This window comes from Hordeum vulgare, chromosome 6H (assembly GCF_904849725.1).
Source record: "Hordeum vulgare subsp. vulgare chromosome 6H, MorexV3_pseudomolecules_assembly, whole genome shotgun sequence".
Lineage (NCBI taxonomy): Eukaryota > Viridiplantae > Streptophyta > Magnoliopsida > Poales > Poaceae > Hordeum > Hordeum vulgare.
Genome location: NC_058523.1, coordinates 53163328 through 53173844, shown reverse-complemented (window position 1 = coordinate 53173844; position 10517 = coordinate 53163328).

Sequence of the window (10517 nt, the reverse complement as noted above, 5' to 3'; positions counted from 1 at the left end):
ATATCAAGTACATTACATCAATGCCGTCGAAAATACTTCATCGATTCTCATTGGGAGCTTTGAATGCCCTATTCCTCGTGTCAAGATGAAGTATGATTTGCTTGTTGGGGAGATACATATCCCCATTGAGGTGACTTAGTGGCTATTCGAAAATTCTCCGTTCTCTCTTGCGATTCGAGAAGGTTTTGTCATAAGGACTTGATCAACCCCATTAACGGATTTCTTCCGATGACCATGAAACGGATGAATCAAAGAGTCACATACCTCTGTTTTGAGCTTTCCTTTTCTGTTGCTTAGAATAAAAATGGTAGAATTAGTTTAGTTTTTCCTGTTTTCTGTTTTAGCGTCCCGGAGAAAAATACCTCGAAAATAAAAGTTCTCTGATGGTCCTGAAAATTTAGTATGATTTTTTCTGGAATTTTTGAAAATTTCTGGGCCTGAGAGCTGATCAGGGGGCCTGACCAGTGGGCCACAAGCCCCCCCACCGCCACCTACCCCCCTGGTGGCGGGGTGCAAGCTTGTGGGGCCCACAGGCATCCCCTCCACTCATTCCAGCTCCCAGCCTCTTCTTCCACCTCTAGAAAAAATTGTTTCGCAGCTCAAACCCGTGTTCTTGCTCATTTGGCTGTGATTTTTGATCTCCTTGCTCGAAGCACCATTCTTCGAACTGTTTTGGGGAAATTGCTCCTTAGTAAGTGACTCCTCCATTGGTCCAATTAGTTTTTGCTCTAGTGCTTTATCCTTCGCGAATTCTTGCTACCTTGGTGACCCTATTCTTGAGTTAGAAATGTTGATTTTAGCTAGTCCCAAGTAGTTTTAGCGCGTGATACGGTCTCTAGGCACTAGTAGGAGTAGTTGCTACAAGGTATGGTTGGTCCTCATTCACTTTTCTCTTGAACTTCAAAAATTTCAGCAAAAGGAAATTATGTTCAGGAGGAAGTTTCATGGTGGTTCCTCAAGTAAGAAGGGTCCTGGTCTCTCCTTTCGGGAGCCCGAACCTTTTCAACTAAGGGACGCACCGGTGCAACCATGTGAATGGCCTTCCGATGAGTTCATGATCGAAGCAGGCTTCAAGGATGAGTTTGATGCACTTGTTCGCAATGCCGGGTTAGAAGAATTCCTCTCAGATAAATGTGAACAGTATGTTATGATCACTGCCTCTTTCGTGCATAGATTTAAATTTTTAGTTGGTCGTGAATCATCCATACTGTTTGATCTGTATGATAAATCCTATACCGTGGATCCGGAGGATTTCAATAGGATTTGAAAGATACCCGATGGAGGTAGTGTTAATGATCCTCCTAAGTCTTCGGTCAGAGACTTTGTCTCCAGTATAACTATTGGAGAAACCAGAGATATCACGCAAGCCACCATAGGAAGCATCCATTTCCCTGCCTTGCACTACCTTGCCCTCTTCATAGGTAGGTGCATTAACGGAAAGGGTGCACATTGTCACCTATGCGCTTCCAACCTTAGTATCCTTAAGAGCGCAGTAACAGGTGACAGGAGCTTCAATATGGGAGCTATTATAGCAAGGAGGCTGAATAAAAATGCCAGTGAGGGGGATTTCTTTGGTGGAGTTTATGCTACACGCTTAGCAAATTTTCTTGGGGTATCCATCCGTCCAGAAGACCCTCCTCTCCGTACGGCCTACCTTGACCATGTCGCTCTAACACGCTACTAGTTCCTTGAGAGAGATCATGGATCTCTTCTATACCGCTTGATATTTAACCGACAGCGTGTTTTCCATATTACCCTTCTTGCTCCTGCTTTCTTTGACTTTCAGGTTAAACGAAGATACTACATAACCATAGGAGAGGCAGAGGAGTACGAGAGGGAGGCGACTGTTGCTCGACTTCGTGAGGCAGCTATTCAGGCAGTGGCTGCAGCACTCCCGTATAACACCCATTATGACTTTGGGTTTCGCCAGGATCATCCATGGGAGTAGACCAAGCTAGGCCAAAAGCCTAAGCTTGGGGGAGTGCGTGTTCTCACCGACTTTATATTCATGCTTATGCTTTCGCTTTGTTAGCCGGTGTTTACACTTTGCCACTGTATTATCCATGCTAGTTTTTTTTTGTTTTCTTGTTTTCTTGTTTTGTGTCCTTTTGAGAAAACCCAAAAAGATTTTTCTTTCTTCTTTTGCTTGTTGGGAGCTTTCCCGTGTAAATAATTTTCTTTTTCTTTGTGTCAAGGTAGAAGATATTGGTTACAATGTTTGTTGGTTCTTGCATGCTTACCTGTTTAGCTTTCAAAGAGCCATATTATTTTGTCTTCTCCTTTGTGTTTGCCTGCAGATTCAGCTTAGTCCAATGCACTTACTATCGTTTTCATCGTTCGATCGTGCAAATGAAAGGCAACAATGATGATATATGATGAAGTGACTGAGACTGAAAAGCTGGTATGAACTCTATCTATTTTGTTTTTGTAAATATGACTAGCTTGTCAACCCAGATTTAGCTTTGTTGTGAGAGAACCATGTTTGCAATGACAACTTAGAGATCATAGTTTCTAATGCCATGCTTATTTAGCTGAGAGCTTATAATGGTTTGTCTTTATTGCCAACATAGATTTTGAGATGACTATGATGTAGTATGATAGGATGGTATTCTCCTTTGAATGATTCAAGTGGCTTGACTTGGCGCATGTTCATGCATGTAGTTGAAACAAAATCAACATAGCATGTATGATGTTCGTGTTCATGGTGATTTATATCATGTTCTTGCTTGCATTCAATGTTAGTCAAACTCATTGCATCTTGATGACCGTTGTCGCTCTCTAGTTGGTCGCTTCCCAGTCTTTTGCTAGCCTTCACTTGTACTAAGCGGAATACTGCTTGTGCATCCACTCCCATAAACCCAAAAAAATTTCCATGAGAGTCCACCATACCTACCTATTTGCGGTATCTACCTGCCGTTCCAAGTAAATTTGCATGTGCCATTCTCTAAACCTTCAAGAAATAATCTGTTTTGCATGCCCGAACCGCTCATGTGGTGACAGAGGGCTATTGGTATCTTCCATGCTAGGAGTGTTATCCTCGACATGTGTTTATTCACAGTCATTCACGAGAAAGGGGCCGGTATTTTGGATGCCCAGTTCCATGCTTAAATCGAAAACATAACTGTAAAACAAGACTCTCCCCCGATTGATGTTAGTATGGACGGTACCCGAGGATTCGGCTAGCCGTGGAGTGTGATTGATTGGTGGTGGGGGAGTTAAAACTTTACTTTTCTTTTTGGGAACCGCCTATAGCATAAGTAGCATGGAAGATATTGAGAACTCTTGGTCATTGCGTTGACAATGAAAGCATACCACCCAAAATTATTCTCTCTGTTTTCAAAGCTCGAGCTCTGGCACCTCTGCAAATCAATGCTTCCCTCTGCGAAGGGCTTGTCTATTTATTTTCCTGTCGAGTCATCCTCCTCTTATATAAGCACCAATTAGAGAGCACCTGCGTCATTTTTATGCTTTGCTTTTGATTGATATTGAGTATGACTATGACTGGATCTTCGTTGCTATGAATTACAATGTTTAGTCAGCCCTTGATCTTTGAAAGTGCTCTGCATTTATGTTTTCCGGTCTCAGAAAGAGCTAGCAAGATACCACCTATTCATATTGCTTCATGCTTGTTTTGATTGAAGTGTTGGTATTTGAAACTCATTATTATTTGCTCGTTAGCTAATTATGCCATTGATATTAGTTTACCGTGAGACCTTTGTGTCATTTGCTTATGTGGTTAACTTGTGATCTTGCTAAAATTCTGGTTATGAGTTACACATAGTTGCAACAACAAGATCAAATAGAGTTTGTCAAAGTTTTTCTTTCTCTCTCAGTTTGTCAACTGAGTTGCTTGAGGACAACCAAGGTTTTAAGCTTGGGGGAGTTGATACATCTCCAACGTATCTACTTTTCCAAACTCTTTTGCCCCTGTTTTGGACTATAATTTGCATGATTTGAATGGAACTAACCTGGACTAACGCTGTTTTCAGCAGAATTGCCTTGGTGTTATTTTTGTGCAGAAATCAAAGTTCTCCAAACGTCCTGAAAATTTACGGGGAGCAGTTTTGGAAAATATCAAAAATATCTGCGCCAAGTTCCACCTCAGGGGGTGAGCTAGTGGGCCACAAGCCCCTGCTCCGCCACCACCCCACTGGTGGCGGTGGGCAGGCTTGTGGGGCCCAGAGGAACTTGCCGCCCCCAACTCCAGCTCTATAAGTTGCCTTACGTCCCAGAAAAAATAAAAAAAGAAGTTTTCGTCACGTTTTCGATACGGAGGCGCCGCCACCACCTGTTCTTCATCTGGAGGGCAGATCTGAGTCCGTCTTGGGCTCCGAAGAGGGGAAATCGTTGCCATCGTCATCATCAACCTTCTTCCCTCTCCAATTCCATGAAGTTCTTCGTCGTTCGTGAGTAATCTATTCGTAGGCTCGCTGGTCGGTGATGGGTAGGATGAGATCTATCATGTAATCGAGTTAGTTTTGATGGGGATTGATCCCTAGTATCCACTATGTTCTGAGATTGATGTTGCTACTACTTTGCCATGCTTAATGCTTGTCACTAGGGCCCGAGTGCCATGATTTCAGATCTGAAATTATTATATTGTCACCAATATATGTGTGTTTTAGATCCGATCTTGCAAGTTGTAGTTACCTACTATGTGTTATGATCCGGCAACCCCGGAGTGACAATAACCGGAACCACTCCCGGTGATGACCATAGTTTGAGGAGTTCATGTGTTCACCAAGAGCTAATGCGTTGGTCCGATTCTTTATTAAAAGGAGAACCTTAATATCCCGTAGTTTCCTTTTGGACCCCGCTGCTACGGGAGGGATGGACAATAGATGTCATTGAAGTTCTTTTCCCTAAGCACGTATGACGACACATGGAATGATGCCTACATCACATTGACGAACGGGAGCTAGACACTTATCTCTCCGTGTTATAGCTGTTGCATGATGAATATCATCCAAACAAATCACCGACCCATTGCCTACGAGTTTGTCCTACTGCTGTTGTTACTTGTCTTGCTCTGCTGCTGCTACTACTGTTGCTACTGATGTTACTTGTCTTGCTCTGCTGCTGCTACTACTGTCGCTTTCTATTGTTTCTACTTGCTACTGCTGTCACTACTGCTGTTCCTTGCCGCTGCTATTGCTCGTTACACTGTCGTTACTCGCTACTTTGCTATTACTACTGTGCTTGCAGATACTAATCTTTCAGGTGTGGTTGAATCCGACAAATTCAGCTGCTAATACTCGAGAGTATTCTCTCACCTCCTTCAAGCGATCTACAAATTTGGGTCGAATACTCTACCCTCGAAAACTGTTGCGAACCCACGCGCTGGTGGGCCATCAACAACATTCTTCCAGTTTCATTGCCGGGGAGTGCTATCAGCATTCTTCTGGTGCCGTTGCAGGAGAAGGTTTGTTGTTATAAGCATTCGTCTAGTTAACGCGAGAGATTGCGCGATCAGGGCTCTCTCCCCCTCTCTCCCGGTGGCGCCGGAATGCTATGACTGGTTTAATTTGCTTGTGGTTATGTGATACGTCTCCAACGTATCTATAATTTTTAATGGTTTCACGCTATTATCTTGTCAGACTTTGGATGTTTTGCATACCTTTTATATATTTTTTGGGACTAATTTATTAACTCAGTGCCAAGTGCGAGTTCCTATTTTTTCCATGTTTTTGACCCCTTTCAGAGGATATTTTGAAACGGAGTCCAAACGGAATAAAATCCCCGAAAAGAATTTTTCCGTAACGGAAGAAGATCAGGAGACTTGAGAGCCAAGGCAAGGAGCCTAGGGTCTCCACAAGCCCTCACCCCGCGGCCAGGGGGGAGGCCGCGGCCCACAGGTTTGTGGGCCCCCTGGACGCCCTTTGCCCTATGGGTTGCGCCTATATATTCCCTAAACATCCCAAAAAAAATCAGGAGATCATTGAAAGTACTTTTCCGCTGCCGCAAGCTTCTGTCTCCGCAAGATCCCGTCTGGGGCACGTTTTGGTGCCCTGCCGGAGGGGGGATTCGGACACGGAGGGCTTCTTCATCAACACCATGACCTCTCTGATGATGCGTGAGTAATTCACCATAGACCTACGGGTCCATAGCTAGTAACTAGATGGCTTCTTCTCTCTCTTGGATCTTCAATACAAAGTTCTCCATGATCTTCATGGAGATCTATTCGATGTAATCTTCTTTTGCGGTGTGTTTGTCGAGATCCAATGAATTGTGGATTTATGATTAGATTATCTGTGAATCTTATTTGAGTTTCTTCTGATCTCTCTTATGCATGATTTCATATCCTTGTAATTCTCTTCGAGTTGTGGGTTTTGTGTGGCCAACTAGATCTATGATTCTTGCAATGGGAGAAGTGATTGGTTTTGGGTTCATACCGTGCGGTGACCTCACCCAGTAACAGAAGGGGTAGCGAGGCACACATCGTGTTGTTGCCATCAAGGGTAAAAAGATGGAGTTTTCATCATTGGTTTGAGATTATACCTCTACATCATGTGATCTTGCTTAAGGCGTTACTCTATTCGTCATGAACTCAATACACTAGATGCATGCTGGATAGCGGTCGATGTGTGGAGTAATAGTAGTAGATGCAGAAAGTATCGGTCTACTTGTCTCGGACGTGATGCCTATATGTATGATCATTGCCTTAGATATCGTCATGACTTTGCGCGGTTCTATCAATTGCTCGACAGTAATTTGTTCACCCACCGTGATATTTGCTATTTTGAGAGAAGCCTCTAGTGAACACTATGGCCCCCAGGGTCTACTCCACACCATATTTTCAGCCTTATACTTTTTACTTCATTGCACTTTTCGCCTTCAGATCTCACTTTGCAAACAATCTTGAAGGGATTGACAACCCCTTTGAAGCGTTGGGTGCAAGCTTGTTTGTGTTTTGCGCAGGTACTCTGGACTTGATGAGATCCTCCTTCTGGATCGATACCTTGGTTCTCAAACTGAGGGAAATACTTACTGCTCCTCTGCTGCATCACCCTTTCCTCTTCAAGGGAAAAACCAACGCAAGCCCAGTCTCCATCAACATGTCAATCTCTGGCGCTGTTGTCTGTTGCCGCAGCAGAAGAATTTCTGGCGCCGTTGCCGGGGAGGATCAAGTGAAGAACTCATCCAAGTAAGTGTCGCAAACTCATCTCTTGCATTTACTTTGTTTGCCAGTTGCCTCTCGTTTTCCTCTCCCCCACTTCACCAATATTTGCCTTTTTTCGTTTGCCTTTTTCTTTCGCCATTTTCTCTCGCTTGCTTTCTGTTCGCTTGTGTGCCATGTGCCTTCAATATGCTTGCATCTTCGCTTGCTGAAAATCTAGTGATATGGATCCTCATCCACTTGCTAATCTCTTCAAGAGATCCAATTATGTTGATCCAATTGCTAGTGAGTTGAGTGCACTTGACTATCTTTATGGAGTTTTGCTTGAGATGCATGAATATGGAAATTGTGAGGAAGAAAATTATGAAGTGATTCACGAGGGCTCCTTGGATGAAAAGCAAGATTGCAATGGTTTCACTATAAATTCTATTAGTGACAATCATGCTAAAAATATGCAAAACCCTAAGCTTGGGGATGCTAGTTTTGCTATGTCCACTACTTGTTGCAATGATCATGAGTGGGGCGATGATTTTTCCTATGATCTTGAAAATTTGTTTAAGCCTCATGATGAATATGATATTTGCAATATTATTGAAAGTGGGTTTGGAGAAGTCATGACTTTAGTTGATGATAATCCCACTATTTTGGAAGAGCGTCAACTTTACATGCATGTGGATCATGAAAAGAATATCCTTTGTGATAGCTATATTGTTGAATTTGATAATGATCCCACATGTAATTGCTATGAGAGAGTAAAATATTATGGTAGAAACTTTCATGTTACCAATTCACCTCTCGTTATGTTGAGATTGATATTGTCTCTTTCTTCTTCCTTGCATATGGTAACTATTGGTTGTTTTAACAATCTGTTTTCCTATAAAATGCCTATGCATAGGAAGTATGTCAGACTTAGATGTGATTTTCACATGCTTTATGATGCTCTCGTTGTGCTTCAATTCTTGTCTTTTGTGTGAGCATCATTGAATTATCAATGCCTAGCTAAGGGCGTTAAACAATAGCGGTTGTTGGGAGGCAACCCAATGAATTTATATTTTTTCTTTCTCTTTTGTTGCGTCCATACTTTCATAATTCTGTTGTGATTGTGTTTTTTGTGTTTCTTTTTGTGTTTGAGCCAAGCAAAACCTTTATGACTAGTCTTGGTAATGGTTGTTTGATCCTGCTGGAAAAAGACAGAAACTTTTCGCTCACGAGATGATTTTACATTTTTATTTAGAAAGATCTTTTGAGTTGATTCTTTTTGCTGCTGGTTTATATGCCTTTTTCCCAGGCAGTCGTAAGTTTTCAGATTTTTTGAGGTACCAGAAGTATACGAAGTCTACAGATAGCTACAAACTGGTCTGTTTTTGACAGATTCTGTTTTTGTTGAGTTGGTTGCTTGTTTTGATGAAACTATGGTTAGTATCGGGGGTACTAGCCATGAAAAAGTGAGAATACAGTAGCCCAACACCAATATAGATAGAATTCAAGTTTTCTAGAGTACCAAAAGAAGTGGTAGTTTGTTTACTTGTGCTAATGTTATCACGAGTTTCTGTTCTCATGGACAAAGAGATAAGGAGTGGAAAGAGCTCAAGCTTGGGGATGCCCAAGGCACCCCAATCCAAATTCAAGGACACCAAAAAGCCTAAGCTTGGGGATGCCCGGGGAAGGCATCCCCTCTTTCGTCTTCAATCCATCGGTAACATTACTTGGAGCTATATTTTTATTCACCACATGATATGTGTTTTGCTTGAAGCGTCTTGTATCTTAGGAGTCTTTTCTTTTTGTTGTGTCACAATCATCCTTGCTTCACACCTTTTTGAGATAGAGAGACATGCACTCATCGTGATTTTGCTAGAATGCTCATAGTGCTTCACTTATATCTTTTGAGCTAGATACTTTTGCTCTTTGTGCTTCACTTATATCTTTTAGAGCACGGCGGTGCGTGATTTGGTAGTTGGCTTATGCTATGAAAGTAGTCCCAAATGTGATAGGTACCCAAAGCGGATGCAAAAACCTCCATCTTCATGTGCATTGAGTAGAAAGGGAAGTTTTGATTCCTCTCAATTAGTTTTGAGACGTGGATTTGGTAATATTAATAGCTATGTTAGTAGGGTGTTGTGAATCTAGAAATACTTGTGTTGAAGTTAGTGATTCCCGTAGCATGCACGTATGGTGAACCGCTATGTTAGGAAATTGGAGCATAATTGATCTATTGATTGTCATCCTTTGTGTTGAGGTCGGGATCGCGCGATGGTTAACACCTACCAACCCTTCCCCTAGGAGTATGCGTTTAGCACTTTGTTTCAATTACTAATAAAAACTTTCGCAACAAGTATGTGAGTTCTTCATGACTAATGTGAGTCCATGGTATAGATGCACTTTCACCTTCCACCATTGCTAGCCTCTCTAGTGCCGCGCAATTCTCGCCGGTGCACAAATCCACCATATGCCTTCCTCAAAACAACCACCATGCCTACCTACTATGGCATTTTCTTAGCCATTCCGAGATATATTGCCATGCAACTCCCACTGTTCCGTATCATGACTTGTGTCGTCACTCTCATATTGCCATTGCATGATCATTAGATAGCTAGCGAGATGTTTCAACGTCATACGCCATGCTAGATCGTTGCACATCCCAGTACACTTCCGGAGGCATTTCCTATAGAGTCATCATCATTTTGAGCTGTGAGTAAATAAAAGTGTGATGATCATCATTATTAGAGCATTGTCCCATGTGAGAAAAAAAGGCCAAAGAGCCCAAAAAAGAAAAAAAAGAAAAAAAATGAGGCCTAAGAGCCCAAATAAAAAAAAAAGAGAAGGGACAATGCTACTATCTTTTTCCACACTTGTGCTCCATAATAGCACCATGTTCTTCATGATTGAGAGTTGCTTGCTTTGTCACTTTCATATACTAGTGGGAAATTTTCATTATAGAACTTGGCTTGTATATTCCAATGATGGGCTTCCTCAAATTGCCCTAGGTCTTCGTGAGCAAGCGAGTTAGATGCACACCCACTAGTTTCTTTTTGAACTTTCATACACTTATAGCTCTTGTGCATCTGTTGCATGGCAATCCCTACTCACTCACATTGATATCTATTGACGGGCATCTCCATAGCCCGTTGATACGCCTAGTTGATGTGAGACTATCTCATCCTTTTTGTCTTCTCCACAACCACCATATTCTATTCCACCTATAGTGCTATGTCCATGGCTCACACTCATGTATTGCGTGGAAGTTGAAAAAGTTTGAGAACACTAAAGTATGAAACAATTTCTTGGCTAAAACCGGGGTTGTGCATGATTTAAATACGTTGTGTGGGGAAGATGGAGCATAGCCAGACTATATGATTTTGTAGGGATAACTTTCTTTGGCCATGATATTTTGAGAAGACAT